We start from the raw sequence: 20,701 nt of genomic DNA, 5'->3' as shown, positions 1-20,701 counted from the left end.
GTTAGTTGTGAGTTATGAGAATTTTGAACAGTGCAGACACTGCCGAAAGCTAAAAAAAAAAAAGAATTAAAAAAAAATAACTAGATCCTTGGAGCAGGTGTAGTTGTCAAGTCACGGCATGAGAGGATTTACAACAGCCTACTATCTCCAGGGGAGGCTGTGCGCAAAAATCACTGCTCTTGTTCCTGCTTGTTGTGTGTCCAATATGTGATCTTTGATCTCAGTACCACCGATAGGTTCACAAACTGAGGCAGTCTTGTTTAAGACATCTATGTTTACGCTGTGAAAGTCTCCTCATAAACGTTTGCTGTCAGTGATTATGAGAGTGAGATGGTTACACTATTACTGTTATCATATTGAAGAATTCATGACATGATCACACTGCGTTATGCACATCAGCATATTTGATTTGTTTTGTATCCTGTCGCTATGCAGCGTCGCTAGTGTGATGATCCCAACCATCGATCCAACCAATTTCCATCCTGAAGGGAGGGAAATAGATATTCGACAGCTACAAGGTACATTCTCTCTGAACCTTTCAACATTTTTTTTTTTTTTTTTCATTCGAATGCTCTCAGACTGAGGTCACAATCCCCCAAATCAGCCTGCTCGGGGACCGGTCGAGCTTTTAGCCAAATTTCGGTTGGGCACCGATTGGTGACGGACCGGGCACCACTGATTTTCTAACTCGGAGGTAAATTTCAGCAGTGACCGACCAGCTAGTTTTCACTCGCCGCCCAAATTATATGTACTAAGTTTCATGATGATACATTGTAGGATCTACCTTGAGCCACTCCCTAGATATGGAAGAAGTGAAATTTAGCACGTCCACTTGGCCTTTGACTTTTTTGGCAAAAGACTTTCCAGAGAATCTCTATTGTGTAATACATGTATACACTAGGTTTCAAGAAAAATCCTGCAGGCATTGCATACGTATGAGGGGAAAAATGAACTTTTGAGCTAACCTTAACCTTTGACCACTGACCTTTGACCCCATGAGTCCCAAATTCCATAGATAATCACTGCCAGTTAGTACATGCATATGCACTAAGTTCCATCAGGGAGGTGAGAAGATACCCTGACCATTTCTGAGACATGGAGGAAAAAGTGAAATTTTAACATCTTTACCTGACCTTTCACCTTTGAGCTTTGACCTCACGACACAAAACTCTGTCTAGAGAGTGTTAAGTTGGTATTACATGTATACACTAAGTTTCAAGAAAATACTTTCAGGCATCACATAGATATAGAGGAAATTGTGAAATTTTGAGCATTTGACACTGACCTTTGACATTGAGCATGTGCACCCAATAGTTATAAGCACAATTTCGCCCACTTATACATATGCATGCCAAGTTTCATTAGGGTACCTCGGACGGTCTTTTTTTAAAATAATTATTATTACCTGTCCACAAATTGATTACGGACGGACGGACAACCCGAAAACATAATGGCCCGAATTCATGAAGGTGATACAATCTTTGTCCATGGTTTAAACCATGGACAAACGTATGGGGCACCAAGTGTTGCATGGCCTATTTCGTCACGAAATCAGTTCGTCGACGATATGACTGATTTCGTAACGAAATAGGCCATGCAACACTCGGCGCCCTATACAAAACTACGGTCTTTGTCCATGGTTTATAAACCATGGACAAAGATTGTACCATCTTCGTGAATTCGGGCCATTGCCTCCGGCGACACTTTGTGGCGGAGGCATAAAAAGTAAATAGTTCATTCAATTTAATTTCATCAGCATGCGATTTCGTGTGTTCTCAAATAAACATGGAAAAAGGGCGTTGAAATTAAACATGCACGTGCAACGCATTCAAATTCCCATCAGCATCGTCGTGAAGAAGGTTAAGGAATTTGAATTCACGATAAGGCAAACATTTGCAACATATGAGCAGTTTTTTTCGTTGTTTCTCATATTCTTTGTAGTTATTCGTCTATTTGAATACACAAACTTAATTCTCGCTATCGCCAATGACGTAAAAAAACTCCTGCGCACGCTAAAGAGCTCTGTCACAGGTGCACTGTGGGATTCCTCGGTCCCTTGTTCGCTTCCGGTTGTCTCACGCGAGTCGCAGTTCCCATACTATTCAATGGAGTTCTTTGTCTGCTTTTCCGTTGTTATCCCTTTTTTCTTGGCTATGATTCAGCTTAAAAGAGTTGAAAGTGTCCAAGCTTAACTGATTTGCGGTCACTAGAGTCATGGTTCACTACTGCAAGGCTTCATTGTACTGGTCACATGATGGAAAGCGCAGAAATCTGCAACCAAAAAAAAAAAACAAAAACCTCTTTATAAAGACAGAGCACGTTGTATGGGGTGCACGTCACGAGACCGACACCCACGAGTCGTACAGCCCACAAGTCATACAGCTCACAAGTCATACAGCCCACGAGTCATACAGCTCACAAGTCATACAGCCCACCACTTATACAGCCCGCGAGTTCGACACTGAGTAAATTAAGCCCATTGAGTTCGACATCAAGTAAAACGAGACATGAAAACTCGTCACATTGAGGACGAGTTAGGTGATACGCTTGGGGTCATCAGATGAAAGTTATCTGTGATCGACAAAGAAAAGAATGTGATATAGGCACCTTGAAGTTATATTGAGCGTGCATGCGAAACCGTTTCTGTAACCACTCGGCCACGGGTCATCCACGGAAATGGTAAGACAAAAAAAAAAAACAATGTATAGATATAACAGGGGGAAAGTCAATGCCACTAACGTGGCCGTGTGAACATCTATTGCATTGCTAGACGGAAAAGCGGCCTTGTAACGACTGAGGTCGCTATGCTATTTCTGGCAACTTGGGAAAAATACGTCCCGCAGACATAAAGCCTATAATCGGCTGGTTTTGATACCATGGCTTTAATCACAATTTTCAGTGTAATGACGTCATCAAATTACAAAACAATGACATCGTCTTGAAAGACAATTGTTCAAAGTACAACACCTCAGTCGTCGTCATTACATACTATGATCGGTTTGACAAAGTCAACCAGCAAAATTTTGCTGCAGTCGAAGCAATGTGGTCTCCAACACATAAAAAAGAGGGATATGGCGTGTGTGTGTGTCTGTGTGTGTGTATAGGTGCGTTTATATACGAACGTGATTTCTACATGGACGAATATGTAATACAAAATTGAAGAAAAAAAAGTAAAATAGCTAAATATTTTGTTTCGTGATCTTGTGGGGGTTCGAACCCGTAACCTCACGTCTCTGAGACGTCGCCTTTAACAACTCGGCCAGACGTCTCGACGAGAAAATATGGGGAACGTAAACTTATGTATGTGAAAGATACATGAGGAATCGTTTTGTCCACATTCCATTTTCATTTTCAGTTTTTAGCTGCAAAATTGTCAAACTGATGAGGAGATTTCAAAGAATAAAATGCATGATTACTGCAGCTTATTGTCTCAGCTACAACATACTAAAGTTTCAGAGGAAATGAAGCAAAATCAGCTGAGATAAAGGTGCTTAAACGTTGTCAAGTCAATGCACATTAAAAAAAATCACCTCCCATAGACATAACACATAAACTTGTCTGATTTTGAGTCTTTACCTTTAATAACAATTTGAAGTATGATGGTAAGTCTTCTCGAACCAAGAGTGTGGAACGGAAGCTTCTACGTGAAAGATGAATCATGACGATCACCCGTGACCGACACATCTTCAAAGGGATCAGTTATTAGAAGTGGAAGCCCTCGTGCCAACATTATTGTCTCAGCAATTCCAAAGCAATGATACCCTTACATTTAGGTATACCATAATTTCCCTCTGAAATGATTGGTATCATTCATGTACAATTGCTTGCCTTGTCCATAAACTTTGCTTTACAAACTTTCAGTGAAAGGTGTCATAACATAATTCTGTAACTCCATTAGCAGTGATTGACTACATAAAATAATAAAGATATATCAAGTTGAACGCTTAGCGCGTATAACTAAGGGGATTTTAGCCTGATGCTGTGTTATTCACTGCTCAGATACCAACAACACTCATTACCTACGGCTACGTATAGAGAAACAGCCATGACTAAAATAAGGTTTTCCTTTTCTTTGGCAGATAGACACACAACCCCTTTGAACACACTATAATTGACAAGGAGGGACATGAAAAAGTTCATTACTACTACTAAACAGTGATGCTTTCTCCTCATGTGGCACAAGATACCTCTATAGCGAAATAAAACCTGTCTACAATTCCGTTATTGGGTCAAACAATAACAACCTGGAATTTCAAAGAGACGAGCGAGACGCCATACACCTGGCCTAGAATTAATTTATTCAGTTGCCATTCCTGCTCCAGTTGAGTTATGTAAATTATTTTCCGACCTGTCTTGTGCAGTGTAACAGGAACAAACGTAGAGAAAAGGAAAGAGAAAACGAAAGGTGGCAAGCGGGACATTGTATACCAAGGGCAATTTACAACATTACGTATGATAAATGAAGCAAATCCAACCTCCAGCCTCCGACAAAAAAAGGGAACTTGAGTGACTGTGTGTCGTGGGGTAATGACATCGGAATGAAGCTGAACTGCCACAAGAAAAACAAAGAAAGAGAGAGAGAAAAAAAATAATAGCGTCCTGCGGGTCCCGAACATCTCGTCCTAAGGTAGTGCATAATGACCATGCAGCGCGCTAAGCGACTATAAAGCCACACGGCTGTCCCGAAGATTGGATATGAAATTCATATCTTTATATCATTTAAAACATGAAAAAGTTCATTACTACTACTAAACAGTGATGCCTTCTATTCATGTTGCACAAGATACCTCTATAGCAACATAAAACCTGTCTACAACTCCGTTATTGGGTCAAACAATAACAACCTGGAATTTCAAAGAGATGAGCGAGACGCCATACACCTGGACTAGAGTTAATCAATTCAGCTCCCATTCCTGCCAGTTATTTAAAAGTACATGTTCCTACCACCTATCCTGTTACAGTATAACAATAACCAATGAAGAGAAAAGGAAAGAGCAAACGAAAGGTGGTAAGCGGGACACAGTAACAAGGGGCAATTTACAACATTAAGTGTGACAAAATTAATGAAGCAAACCCAATCTCCAAACTCCAATACAAAACAAGGGAAATAGAGCAGCCGTGTTCACGGGTTACGTACACTTGATAAAATAATACGATAAATGACATCGGAGTAAAGCTGAACTGCCGAAAAAAAGAGAAAAAAAGAAAGAACGGATAAAAGTCCTGCGGGAGTCGAACCTCTCGCCTTCCGGTATGGCGTTATGAACAACCAGCGCGCTAACCGATTCTGCCACGTGGCTGTCCTGAAGACCGAGTGCAAAACTTAAATTTAAATACCATCGCGAGTTTGTTGCCTTGTGATGGCGCTATTCAACTTTCTACAAGTGGCAGTGTGGATTCGATCAATGTATAGTTGCAAAAAAAAATTGGGAATCGTTCCATACAGATTGCATTCTCATTTTCAGTTTTAAACTACAAAATTATCAACCTGATGAGGAGATTTGAAAACATAAAATGCATGATTACTAAAGCTTATTGTGTCAGCTACAACATATGTATGTTTCAGAGGAAATGAAGCAAAATCAGATGAGATAAAGGTGCTTAAACGTTGTTAAGTCAATGCATGCTTTAAAAAAAAATCACCTCCCATAGACATAACACGTAAACTTGTCCGATTTTGCATCTTTACTTTTAATCACAATTTCAAGTATGATGACGTCATCAAATTTCAAAACCATGACATGGACTTGAAAGGCAAATGTTTAAAGGACAACATATGTGAATTTGGGATAATATTGAGGTTAAACAACAGAGATACGAGCAAATGAATGTCAGAAACAGTACCTCAAAAAAATCAATTCCACTTTTTTTATTCAAAATGACGATATGATCACTTCATCGCGTTTTCCTGGCAATATTGATACTAGGAATGTTATTTACAATTCATATGCTTTTGTAATATGCAATAGAAATATCGGGTCAACGGACGATTTAAGGAGCTATGGCTAAATAAACAAAGACATGTTTTTTCACTATATTTGCAGAAAGACGCGCGCGCGGAATTTCAACTTTGACGCCAGTGCATTCCTTTGTTATAGGTCAACATCGATCGGAAATCAGTGGATATTGTTACTCAAAGTATCAGGAATCCAAATCAGTCAAAAAAATTCCATTTTCATGTTGGTTACGCCCTCTGCGCGCGAAATTGCGCGGACGGACGCGCACGCGAGAAAATGTTTGAAACGCTTAAAATTGTCTGAAACTTCGAGATTTCCCATTGGGAAGTCGTTTTGAGCCTTTTAAAATTTTGACGCGCCCGTACGCGCGCGTAATGAAGACCTGGGTAACTAGCGTTAAAAAGTAAGATAGAACGTGACCTGAACTTTTTGTCCACCGAAAATGATGCAGAAATGACATCTAGTTATGAAGTTATGATCGATCATGTGACAAGGTAGGAAAATCACAAAATGGCGCCTAGATGACGTCATAGCTATGTTACTGTCATGAAAACCTTATTGTGGCTAGATATTGTTATGAGACATGTTGACTGAAAATTTCATGTCATTCCGTAATGTCATTGTTGAGATATTGACGACACAAAATTGTCCAGAAAGAAAGAAGAATAAAAAAAAACGAGACATGAAAACTCGTCACATTGAGGACGAGTTAGGTGATACGCTTGTGGTCATCAGATGACGGTCATCTGTGATCGACAAAGAAAAGAATGTGATATAGGCACCTTGAACTTATATTGAGCGTGCATGCGAAACCGTTTCTGTAACCACTCGGCCACGGGTCATCCACGGAAATGGTAAGACAAAAAAACAAAACAATGTATAGATATAACAGGGGGAAAGTCAATGCCCACTCAACTAACGTGGCCTGGTGAACATCTATTGCATTGCTAGACGGAGAAGCGGCCCTGTAACGACTGAGGTCACTATGCCATTTCTGGCAACTTGGGAAAAATACGTCCCGCAGACGTAAAACCTATAATCGGCTGGTTTTGATACCTTGCCTTTAATCACATTTTTCAGTGTAATGACGTCATCAAATTACAAAACAATGACATCGTCTTGAAAGACAATTGTTCAAAGTACAACACCTCAGTCGTCGTCATTACATACTATGATCGGTTTGACAAAGTAAACCTGCAAAATGTTGCTGCAGTCGAAGCAATGTGGTCTCCAACACACAAAAAAGAGGGATATGGCGTGTGTGTGTGTCTGTGTGTGTGTATAGGTGCGTTTATATACGAACGTGATTTCTACATGGACGAATATGAAATACAAAATTGAAGAAAAAAAGTAAAATAAAAAAAAATGTTTCGTGATCTTGTGGGGTTCGAACCTGCAATCTCACGTCTCTGAGACGGCGCCTTTAACCACTCGGCCATACGTCTCGACGAGAAAATATGGGGAACGTAAACTTAATGTATGTGAAAGATACATGGGGAATCGTTTTGTCCACATTCCATTTTCATTTTCAGTTTTAAACTGCAAAATTGTCAATCTGATGAGGAGATTTCAAAGAATAAAATGCATGATTACTGCAGCTTATTGTCTCAGCTACAACATATTAAAGTTTCAGAGGAAATGAAGCAAAATCAGCTGAGATAAAGGTGCTTAAACGTTGTCAAGTCAATTGATGCTTTTAAAAAAAATCACCTCCCATAGACAATACACGTAAACTTGTCCGATTTTGCGTCTTTACCTTTAATCACAATTTAAGGTATGATGACGTCATCAAATATCAAAAGCATGACATGGACTTAAAAGGCAAATGTTCAAAGTACAACATATCTGAATTTGGGATAATATTGAGCTTAAACAACAGAGATACGAGCAAATGAATGTCAGAAACAGTACCTTAAAAAAATTAATTCCACTTTTTTGATTTCAGATGACGATATGATGACGTCATATTTTAATTATGGAAATAATGATACTTGAAACGTTATTTTCAATTCATATGCTTTTGTAATATGCAATAAAAACATAGGGTCACCTGACGTTTTAAAGAGCTATGGCGAAATAAACAAAGACATGTTTTTTCACTATATTTGCACATAGATGCGCACGCGAAATTTCAACTTTGACGCCAGTGCATTGCTTTGTTATTTGTCAAAATCTATCAGAAATCAATGGATATTGTTACTCAAAGTATCAGGAATCCAGATCAGTCAAAAAATGTGCATTTTCATGTTACTGACGCGCTGTGCGCGCGAAAATGCGCGGACGGACGCGCACGCGCAAAATTGTTTGAAACGCTTAAAATTGTCTGAAACTTCGAGATTTCCCATTGGAAAGTTGTTTTGAGCCTTTTAAATGTTTGACGCGCGCTTACGCGTCGTAGATGACGTCCTAGGTAATTAGCATCAGAGAAAGAAAGATAGAGCGTGACCTGAACTTTATGTCCACAAAAACTGATACAGAAAGGACCTTTAGTTATGAAGTTATGATCGATCATGTAACATGGTCCGAAAATCACAAAATGGCGCCTAGATGACGTCATAGATACGTTACTGTCATGAAAACCTTATTGTGGCTAGATATTGTCATGAGACATGTTGACTGAAAATGTCATGTTACTCCGTAATGTCATTCTTGAGATATTGACGACACAAAATAGGCCAGAAAGAAAGAAGAATAAGAAAAAAGACAGATTTTGACAATCACAATAGGTGATACGCTGATAGCGTATCACCTAATAAAGAGAGATTTTGACAATCACAATAGGTGATACGCTGATAGCGTATCACCTAATAAGCCCACGAGTCATACAGCCCATGAGCACGAGACCGACACTACACTTAAAAGGCTCACGAGACCGACACTAGGCAAAAGAGGTTCACGAGACCGACACTAGGCAAAAGAGGCTCACGAGACCGACACTAGGCAAAGAAGGCCCACGAGACCGACAGGATGAACAGCGCCACCTATAGACCAATTAATTGTATATAAGATGTCCAGATAATGGCATAACGAAGGTATAAGAGATGGAAAAGGAGAGTTGTTAGGGTATTACCCCGTCAATTGCCCTCCCTCATCCCCTGAAGGGTTCATAAGATCTTTAATTGTGTTTGCGTATGTGAGTGTTTGTAAAAAATAAACAAAATTCAGTAAAAGTGCATGAGATGTTTCAACATTACTTTCGAAAGTGCCAAAACACTCTCGTTTCCCTATCTGCAAGGCCCAAACCGGTACACCTACTTAGAAAAAAAAAATGATGAGGACATTCAAATCAACCAACCAGAAGAATACCCAGGTATGAAATGAAGTTCACTACAAGAGACTTATTCATAAAATGGTCAATGTTGTAGTGCACACCTGCTTTACATGATATGGGTGGGGGGGGGGGACTAGTCATTTGCTGAGGTGTTGAAATAATAAAAAAAAAAATACAGAAAATAATGTAGTCGTCAATTAAGGCAGCGTTAAGAATTTGGAAAAAGAAGATGCATCCATGAATGTAACTTTTCTATTTCATGAAAAATGTACTGTTTTGAGAAGAACAATTTTACAAACAGAAGCTACTGAAATCGAGGTGAATCGCTGCGATTAAAAAAAAAACATCCGTTGAATTTCATATATGAAAGTTAAAGAGAAATTTACAAATTGAACTCTAAGCAGGCAGATAAGATATCTAATAAGGCCTACTTAACTTGTGAAGCGAGAAAGAAATGGGCGAAAAAAAAGTAGAAGTAAAGTCTAAGTAGAAATTAGGAAGCCAATTAAATATAGCATGATGGCATCTAAAAGTAAACCATTCATTGTTCTTCTTCTCTATCACTTTTTCATTCTTTTTTTTTTTTTGGGGGGGGGGGAGGTCCTATGAAGAGGACAATTCTATTACAAGAAAAAATGGTAACAATGTCGCTCCCCGTAGCGTGACTGCCCCCTAAAAGACACACGTGTAGAAATACATACTTAATGTCGTTGATATGTAGATAGTGCTGTTATTAGTTAGTAACAATCTCTCGCTCGACAGCGTAACGAAAATGCACCCGCCAGTATGTAATTTTCCTCTTAATGGAATACCCTGTACAGGAACATATTTGTAATTGACATGTAGATGGCGCTGTTCATCCTGTCGGTCTCGTGACCCTTCTTTGCCTAGTGTCGGTCTCGTGGGCTTTCTTTGCTTAGTGTCGGTCTCGTGAGCCTTTTGTGCCTAGTGTCGAACTCATGGGCTGTATGACTCGTGAGCCGTATAACTCATGGGCTGTATGACTCATGGACCTATTTTTGATGTCGGTCTCGTGGACCGTATGACTCGTGGGTGTCGGTCTCGTGGGATACCCCCGTTGTAAGTGCATGTGCAGCCAAAACCGGGGCAAATTTGCCCCATGAGCTATCCCATAATGCATCTAAAACGCTGCTCTGCGCACGGCACCTACGTATTGGCGATACCCTCAATTCAATTCAATTCATTTTATTTTCATACTTCTCATTTATGAACTTTACAACAGAAATAATAATAAAAATCTTTTTTACCTTGTAAACAATGTGCAGAAAACAAACAATATACATGGTGATAACACAGCAATTGTAATGATAACTGGTCAAAATCGAAATGGGGTTGAACAAAGAGAAGTATGACGGGACCTACATGAAAGCTAGCTTGTTTGGCTGTAAGCCCCGAGTAATCAGTGTTTGTGAAAAAGAAACGGAAAACGGATAGAAGATAAGACCAGGTGATTTAATGGTACCAAATAAGAAAAGCGGGGTATGCCTATGTGATAAAAAAAAAGAAGAAAAAAATATACTAAAATGTGAACCATTACTGTAACCGAGCTATCTTTGGTTTCCGGAGTAGAACGTAATTTGCATATAAAGCCTACTTTGGTATATACACTATAAACTGTTGTTGCATTAAAACTGTCACAATGTCATAATCAGTAAGACACAAAAAGTAACACGTATAGCCATTAATTCATTTGGTGCCTGCCGTCAAGCTCTGGGTAGAAAGTGAGAGAGAGGTAGAGGGAAGGAGGAAGAGAGGGAAGCGAAGTAGAATGTGGAATTGCTAATGATGAATTCGGAGAGCCTGATGGCAAGACTCAAAATGCAATCTGCAGCGTGTTGACAAGAATGTTTGATCGGACAATAACATACCACAATATTACATAAGACAATACAATTTATTCATTGTCTGCAAGATATGCACTCAATAAAGACTCTTTTAATTTGCGTTTAAAGGAATATAAAGACGAGCAGCTTGTTATTTCGGGGGAGAGGTCATTCCAGTATCTCGGCCCGTATAAATTATCGGTTTTTTTTTTTTTTTTTTTTTTTTTTTGCGAAAATTGTTCGAGTACGTGGAAGGTGAAATGCGTCACTTTGGCGGGTAGGATAATTATGAATCAAATAGTTTTTCCTGAACGTGCGAGTAAGGACATCCGGTAACTCTTTGGCAGAAAATTTATACATAAATATGCCGACGTTATAACTGAACAGATCTGATGTTTTCAGTATTTTATTTTTAAAGAATAAGTTATTGGTGTGGGACAAATATCCGACATGATTGATATTTCTGATGGCGCGTTTTTGAATACGGAACAGTATATATCAAGAAGATTTCTAGTTGCATTCCCCCACACAAGAATACCATAATTAAGGTACGGAGTAATTAAAGCAGAATAAAGATTAAGCAAAATTTGACTTGGAAAAACACTCTTAAGTTTATTAAGAACACTCGTGTTTTTAGAAAGAATATTACTTAAATAACTAACGTGGGATTTCAAAGATAAGGCACTATCAATAAAAAGCCCTAAAAATTTTATACTACTAACTTGACTTAATTCAATTTCATTAAACTTAATATGAAAAGGAAGGGTTTTAAGATTGTTGCTAAAAAGCATACAATGAGTTTTATCAATATTAAGTGACAATTTATTGGCGTATATCCTAGATGGCACAGAAGTTCTTTATTCATTGTGTTAACAAGAGTATAAGGATCTCTGTGTGTAAAAAACAGATTGGAGTCGTCAGTAAAACATATAAAAGAAATAATTGGCGAGGAACTAGGAAGATCGTTAATGTACAAAATGAACAATAGCGGGCCTAATAAGGAGCCCTGTGGAACACCACATGAAATTAACTTTAACTGAGAATCACGGCCATTAAACGATAGTCACACAAATTGTTTTCTGTTTGATAAGTGATCTCGAAACCAGTCCAAAGCCTTCCCACGTATACCATAATGTCGTAGCTTGTAAATCAAAATATCGTGGTCAATTGTGTCGAATGCCTTCGAAAAATCAAGAAAAACTCCAATAGTGTGGGAGACATCATCTATAGCGTGAGCAACTTTATGGATAAAAGTGAGTAAGGCATGGGTCGTGCTGTGGTTTTTCCTAAAACCTTACTGGGAGTTACAAAAAAGTCACACTTTTCGAGAAATCTGTGTGTGCGCGTATATACCAACCTTTCAAGAAGTTTTGAAAATGAAGTTAACAAAGAAATAGGGCGATAATTTGTCACGGATTCTTTTTGTCCTTTTTTAAAAAATTGGCACTACTTTAGCTATTTTCATTTTTTGAGGAACTATGCCAGTAAAAATGTGCGTTAATGGTGTAACTTCTTCATTAATGATGTTTTTAAGGAGAAAATTTGTGATTCCGTCACATCCAGAGCTTTTCTTTGTGTTCAAATTTTGCACGACATCTTTGATTTCTTCTTTAATAACCGAAAAAAAGAGACTGCTGATTCTGGTCTTTTAGAAAGTAATAAAAATCAGTGTTTGAATGCGGAATACTGCTGGCAAGATTAGGTCCAATGCCTACAAAGTATTCACTGAATAAAAGTATTCATTGAATACTTCTGCCATATCAGCTTGATCTTCAATGTACTTATCATTATTAACTAGAGAGTGTAATTTGTCAACACTGACAAATTAGGTGATCCGATCTATTTGGAAATCAATGATTCGAGTCCTGATCGCAATAGGCATGACCATACAGGTTTCATTTGTGTTTAGAGACATTGGCCGTGTGATGTTTGGATTCTCATTTAGAAAAGGGAGTCAGATCTGCCATCTTTGGTACCAAGTTCCGTATACACTATAACGATTATACAGAATGGAGTATATTTGACCTTTGACCCACCTTTGCACTCCCAAGATGGCATCTGAGGAAAAAAGGGTTATTTTGTGAAATGATTCTTGCGACATCGTCTATACGTGTGCAAAACATGGCAAAGATAGGACAGGCATTCGCCAAGATACAGGATGAAACATTAATGACCTTTGACCCTAATTTACATACCCAAGATGGTGTCCGATCAAGTACTTGTTATTTTATGAAATAATGTACGTGACATGAACTAAACATGTCCAAAATATGGGGGTGATAGGGGCTGTTTTTCTTGAGTAATTGCAAAGAAAGTTGCAGAAAGAAAGAAATATCTCAATACATCGAAGATAAGCTTTAATATCAACCAGGTTTTTGACGTGATTCCGACATTGTATGAAAAAACGGAGGGTACTTCACGATAGCCCAAAGTCTCAGGTACAACATATTTAAATCTGGGAGAAATTCACCGAAGGGTAAGTGAGCTAGTGCTTGATAAAGACAATCATGTCAATTTTCACATCTAGACCGAGTTCGACTGTTAGGATCACTTCTGTATTTATATAAAAGGGTATTTTTACGATTAAGAGACCTAAGGAGAGATTTTGTGATCCATGTTACTTCTTTTTTTTTTTAACCTTTTTACGGTTTGAACGAGTAAATGGCTTAACGGGTATAACGGAATTGTATGTGAATGATAGTATTTGTGAGAAATGTTCAAAAGCTAAGTTTGCATCGCTTTGGTTATTAACAATTGACCAATTAACGGATCTTAGTCTCTCCCTAAGTCCATTAAGATTAGTTTCTGACATTTCTCGAAAACCAGAATTGGGCGAATAAAAAAAGGCATTACTTATGTTAAAATTGGGCATATCAGCGAAAATCGAAAAATGATCGGATACATCAGACACTATTACACCAAACGTGATATTGGAAAGGGAACTATTAACAAAAATGTTGTCAATTAGAGTTGCTGTGACATCAGAAATTCGAGTGGGCTTCTCTATGAGAGGTGAAAAAGACTCGGATAACATCACGTGGAGAAAATCTTGGCATGTGGAGTTGGTATGACAATCTAAAAAGTTAAAATTAAAATCACCCATGATAAAACAACTCTTATTCTAAAAATATGTATCAGCTAGAAGTACGGATAGTGATTCAATAAATTCAGTGGGGTTTGTATTTGGAGGTCTGTATATTTCACCTACAACAATACTTTTTCTATTTGGAACCCTAATTTCAATGAAAATACTCTCAATAACTTCAGACATTAAACTGAATTCGTCTAAGAGTTCATAATTCAAATTCTGAGTGACGTTAAGTCCAACTCCGCCGCCTTTTTTGTACCTGCCCTGTTGTAAGTCAAAAGCGTGAAACCATCAATGGTAAATAGTGAAGAAGGTGATGTTTCCTTTAACCAGGTTTCACTAATTCCGATAACTTGACTGTCAAACTTAACTTGATTCACCAACATATTGAATTGATCAAAGTTTTTGTTTATACTCCTTATGTTAAAGTGTGAAATAAAAAATTGGTTTGGATTTGAATGAGATAATGAAATTATGTCGTCTTCAATATGGTATTCTGTGGGTGGCATTTGAAGACTGGTGTCGTTTACATCAGAATCAAGTATCAGTTCGTGAGCTTGTGAGTTAAAAAAGTAATTATATCAGGGTTATCACCTTCTTCGCTATTTGTGGCATGTACGGGTACATCCTCTTTGTCTGGTGCATGAGCAGACATAACAATGATTTCATTATTCATAGTATTTACACTATTTGACTTAGCCATTGTGAAAAAAATATAATAACAGTGGGTATTACATAAGCTTGTTGACACAAAACTCTGCTCTGGAACTTGTTTGCTGCTTGCTGTTTAGAGAGAGAAAACGTTCACCTAGTGGAGTTATATAAGATGCTTGAATAGCTTGCAAAGGAATGTCTGTCCATAAAACATGAACAAACATTCTGCGTAAACCAAGCTTGAAGTACGAGTAAAATTTTTGTCTTGAGGTGGAAATTTCACGGGATGATTTCCAAACAAAAATACCTGTGTTTATGAGTACAAGCAGCAAGAAAACTGTATCAAAAGCAGGCAGAGACACTGGAATGACTATTTTCCCCTTTGAAAAAATGTGACACATTTGAGTAGCTGCGTACGTACAGACATTGACAGCAAAAATGTCGGTTGAACAGTTACAACCACAAAATAAGAAACAATTGAGACAAGTTAACAGCTTGTGTTCACTTGGTGTGGAATTATGACAGGGGGTTTGAATTTGACTACTGGAATATCTGCATACCAGAAAGAGAAGGGTCAAATTCATGTGGTCATAAATAAAAAATTGTGTCGATACACTTAGTGCTATTATTATAAGCATTTAGAAGTGTACGCTTGGCACACATGTGAAAGAAATAAAAAATCTTTGTGGAGCTTGCATTTGGCATTTCAACAAAAATATACCTTCTATAAAGAGCATAAGGAATAAATGGCGTTGAACATAATGTGCAGAGGTCACACTATATCAAACAAGGTAAGCGCAACTGTCTCAACCTTTGAGAACAGAAGCAGGAATACCATTAACATGAGAACGGAATTATGCATTTCTTTAACCGATTCAAATAGGATAATTTGTGGCCACCCCTCCCCCTATACATGTGAACAGAATGACGAGCAGAGGTGACTATTTATTTTTCCTCTTGTCAACCCTTTTCTATTGTAAACAAGGAAAAATGTATCATTATGATACAGATTCTGATTACAAATTAGTGCTACAATGTACCCAATGTCATTACTTTTTGGTTGTTGTTGGAACTACCCCCCCCCCCCACAGCAATAAAAGTTGGAGGTAATGCATTAAAATCATTCAAATTTCATTTAATATAACCTAAGTTAAGTACAACAAGATTCATATCAAGCCATTTATGTACATTAAAATATATGCACAATCAGTGAAATTGTGTAGAAAAACAAATATTAAATTGTTTCACAGCATTAGGCTAGTCGTTCAACATAATTTGATAGGGGAAAAATAAATGACAACTATCCGGTTACAACGTCTGCCTTGGTAATAGGACAAACAGTGCGTTACAACATAAAACATACTGCTTAAGTATTGTTGATTACTGTTTGTAATGGTATGGCTACGTAATTCAAACTGAATCTGATTAAGGTGCGAAATACGAATTACCTGCAAGACCTTTTATGGACGACGTTCGTTCGTGTAAAGATCAATTAAAATTACACATTTCAGATGGACTTTGGTTCAATTAATGTGAAGCGATTTTACTGGGAAGCATACTATGGACGACGTCCGTTCGTGTTCAAACCGGTTATGAATTTCAAATCAAATTTGGTTAACAAACTGATTGGGAAACATACTGTAGACGATGTCCTTACGTGACAAAATCGACTAGTCGGGTATACAGAGCATTCTAATACACACCAGCACCTTTGAGATCAAGTTCAGCCTTCTCGCAAATAATGATAATAGTGTAAATCAGCATCAAAGCTCAGTTGTGTTGTAAATGAAGTTTAGAAGGGCACGTAAATTTTATGTGGACTTCTTCAAAATAAATGTGGAATGGTGAACTAACCAGATAAGTTGCGCTAAGAGTTCGCGATAGGGGATTCGTCGCTTACCATGGACGCTGTAGTTTTGTACTGATAAATCCATGGGTCAGATGGAGAGGTTCAGAGGGAAAAAGGCAGAAAACGAAATGACTTGGCCGAAGATTGGAATGAGGATTTAATCTTTGTATTGGTTTCACACTGCTGTGCCTCTTTCCTTCCAGTAGAAGCAGCACTCTGGTACCAGCCACTGATATTTTGGTTTGAGATATTTCTTTCCTTCCTCATGATGTATGCGATTTTCGCGAGGGAACTTCTCGTGGCTTTAAGGGCGGTCGGGAGATCCGTGCGAACGATTATTCTGCGGGTTTTAATTCCTGCGGGTCAGTCGCTGTTGAGGCGTTGGCTGACCGTGGTTGACGCTGGCGTTGGCGCTCATCAAACGCAGCGAGGACTTTATTTCTGTCCCTCATGTAGACAAAATAATTTCGATGATGGCGCGAGGGGCTGGGGCTCGGGGAGGGCCCTCGTTGGGCTGGGTGGGTGCATTGCGTCGGGGAAGTCGATGCGCATTGACCAGAGCGATAGTGGCGGCTTCGTCGTGGCTTAACTAGGTGGGCAAAGGTATCTCTAAGCAGATTCTCCACGTTTTCGTCGGGGGTTTCCTTTATTCCGTAGGTTCATGCGACAATAGATTTCCATCAATGACAAACTATCCTGAAGCCTAGAGATTTCTTTCGTCATTTTTTCTCTACCTCTGGAAGCTTTCTCTCCCCCCCCCCCCTCAAGTTCGTCGAGCCTGGCGGAGTTCATCGATGTAGAGTCTTCCAGTTCAGAAAGTTTGTTGTTGTTGTTGATAATGTCAATCTCCTGTGAAAGTGCATCAAGCTTAGCACACACAGTTGATGATGAGCTAGTTATGCTTCGCTGAATGTCTGCTAGCGTTAGCTCAGGAGGTTCGGCAATACCGCTGTCTTGGGGTCGCTGGCTCACCTCTCCCCGGGCATGTTGGGTAGTGGGCACTGGATCCTTGCTAGTTTGTCGCGTTTAGTGCGGCTCGCCATTTTGCAATACAGTTACTTGAGAACGATAAAACAGTTCAAATTGGGGAATTTTCCGCTTTCCTTGGAAATTTCGTTTCAACGAGAGTCAACAGTTTTTGATAGTCTATCAAAATGAGAAAAAAAAAAACTATATATTTAGGGTCAAGCGGTATATAGCTTCGTCAGGGATTTGGGTAAGAAGAAATGGGCGGTGGCCACTATCGAAGAGAGTTAGCGATCCACGTCAGTCTTAATCGGTGACGTGCCTTGAGATAGTGTACCTTGAAATAGGAATTTTGCCTTATAATAGCAAATATAGGGCCTATAATATTATGAAAGCATGTATACCTCCTCTCTGAAACACATACATGTACATCATATTCATCGCGACTTTAACGCTGCTAGAGAAGAGCATACATGTATATCTCGAATATGGACAGAATTTGTGGGCGAAGCTTTTGACAACGAGCAAGACTATATCACTCCCGAAACCCTTGGGTGAAACAAGTCTACAGCTGAGCCGATTGTGGCAACATATGATATGGACACGGAGAAGGTAAAAATGGAATGAAAATGTAAATTTGAATGTAGACAATACAATCAATAGACTAAACTGGATAAATGAAACTTTGAAATTCAAATGTAATCATATACAGTAAGCGAATATGGCACAGAGAAAAAAGAAAGGACCCATAGAAACGCATGGGAACTTATGTTGATTGAATTTGAAATTTTAAAGTACGAAGTTGTATTCGTATAAATGAACTAAAATTGGTATTTGGGACGAAATTGAACTTCTATCCAGTTGGCGCGAAATTGAATGCCAACTTTGAGTCGTTGAATTGAATGAATTTCTCTCTAAATTCATTGAAATCAAATCTAAAAAGAATGACATGAAGCGAAATTGAAAGCTCAAAGAATCAAAATGAATGAGTGGCCAAAATCGACCTAATTTCATTATCTCATTCAAGTCCAAACCAATTTTCATTAATTCGAATCCAAATCTGATGAAAATGAGCGAAAAACCTATATCAAAATGACGTGTTTGTCAAATGTGTTGATTGTTTACTTTCCTTACAGTAGGTTTAATTGGATGAATGGCTATTATTGTCAAGGCAATAGAGTAATTACCCCCTGGGCAATTACCCTGGACCCTTTCCCTGGCTCTAATCCTAATCTTAATCCTACCCTAACCCAAACTCCTAACCCTAAACCTAACGCGAACCCTAATCTTTACTCTAGCCTTACCACTAACCAATATTTAGCCGGGGGTAATATTGCCCTCTGGGGGTAATTGCCCGGATACGGTCTACGACAGCACGTATTTGAGGATTTGAGGATTTTCACTTGACTTTTGACCCTTTTATAAGTTTTCGCATTGAGTAATTTCCAAGGTATGGAGAAAAAGTGTAATTCAGTATTCAATAGTAAAATTTTGTCAGTTTCCCTGGTCTTTGACATTGACCTTTGACCCTATGACCCTAAAACTCACAAGAAAATAACTGGCAGGCAGTTATGCATGAATATATACTAAGCTTCATGATGATACCTTGGCCACTTCTGAGATACGGAGGAAGAACTGAAATTAAGCATTGCAACTTGACCTTTGACATTTGATCTTTAACCTTTTGATCTTTGACCTTTTGGCGGAAACCTTTCCCAGCGAATCTCTATTGGGTAATACATTTCTACACTACGTTTGAAGAAAAATCCTACAAACATTGCATAGATATGAGGGAAATAGCGAAACTTTACGAAGTTGTCCTTGACCTTTGACCATTGACCTTTGACCCTATGACCCCCAAATTCCCAAGGCAATCACTGCCAGTCAGTACATGCATATGTTCCATGAAGATACCTTGAACCATTTCCGAGATATAGAGAGAAAAAAAGTGAAATTTTCAATACTCACTTGACCTTTGACGTCATAGCCCAAAACACTCTCGAGAGAACTTTTATAGGGTAGTATATTTATGCAATGAGTTTCAAGAAAATACCCTCAGGCATTACATAGATACGGGGAAAATAGTGAAATTTTGAGCATTTGACCATAACTCTTGGCTTTAACCTATAGCATCTGCACCCAAAAGTTGATAGGCACAACTTCGCCCACTCATACATATACATGTCAAGTTTCATTAGGTTACCTCAAACCGTTTTATAGTTACGCTGTCCACAAAATTATTTACGGACGGACGGACGGAAGGACGGACAATCCAAAAACATAATGCCTCCGGCGTCACTTCGTGGCGGAGGCATGATGAAAATAAAGATTACAGAAGCACCGAAGTAAACCAAGGGAGTAGATTGAGGAGAGGAGCCAGGGTTAGCTAGAAGAGGCGGAGGGGAGGGGGGGGGAGGGGGAGGGACAGAGGCAAGGAAACCCCAACTTCTCTCCAGGAAAGAAGAAGCTGCAGCTTCTGTCTGACATTCCCAGGCAGCCCACGCAGAAGAGGACTCGGCTAGTAACATGGTTCACAGGGAAGACAGGGACAACTACTTTGGAGCGGATTAGATGACAGCTTAAAGTTGAGATATTGTTACCGAGACAGAGTAAATGCATGTTTTTATCTTTTTTTCATCATTCATCCAGTCCTGTTGGATGAAGAAGTAATGAACGAAAACAAAAATGGGGAGAAGGACAATGGACTTAAAATAGGAGTAGAAAATATAGTAAAACTGGAAAGCAGACCTCCGCCAAGCAGCTAATTTTTCACCCATCCACACATGCTAAAAATCGCCCAATTTCCCAATATGAAATCCACGGACAAACAAGCAAACCAACCCCAATTAAAATATTACCTCCTTCCTCGGCGGAGGTAATTATACGCCCGCAGGTGTTTTGGGACATTCTAATCTCGGAGTGATTACAAATTTTTACCTCCGCCAAGGAAGCAGGAGGTTATGCGATCATCGGATTAGGTTTGTCTGATTGCAAAATACTGTAACTCAAAAAGTTGTGAACGGATGTGAATGAAACTTGCAGGAAAATTTGATACTGATACATTGAACAGCA

The sequence above is a fragment of the Diadema setosum genome, chromosome 7 (assembly GCF_964275005.1).
Source record: "Diadema setosum chromosome 7, eeDiaSeto1, whole genome shotgun sequence".
Lineage (NCBI taxonomy): Eukaryota > Metazoa > Echinodermata > Echinoidea > Diadematoida > Diadematidae > Diadema > Diadema setosum.
This window is presented reverse-complemented; position numbering follows the sequence as displayed.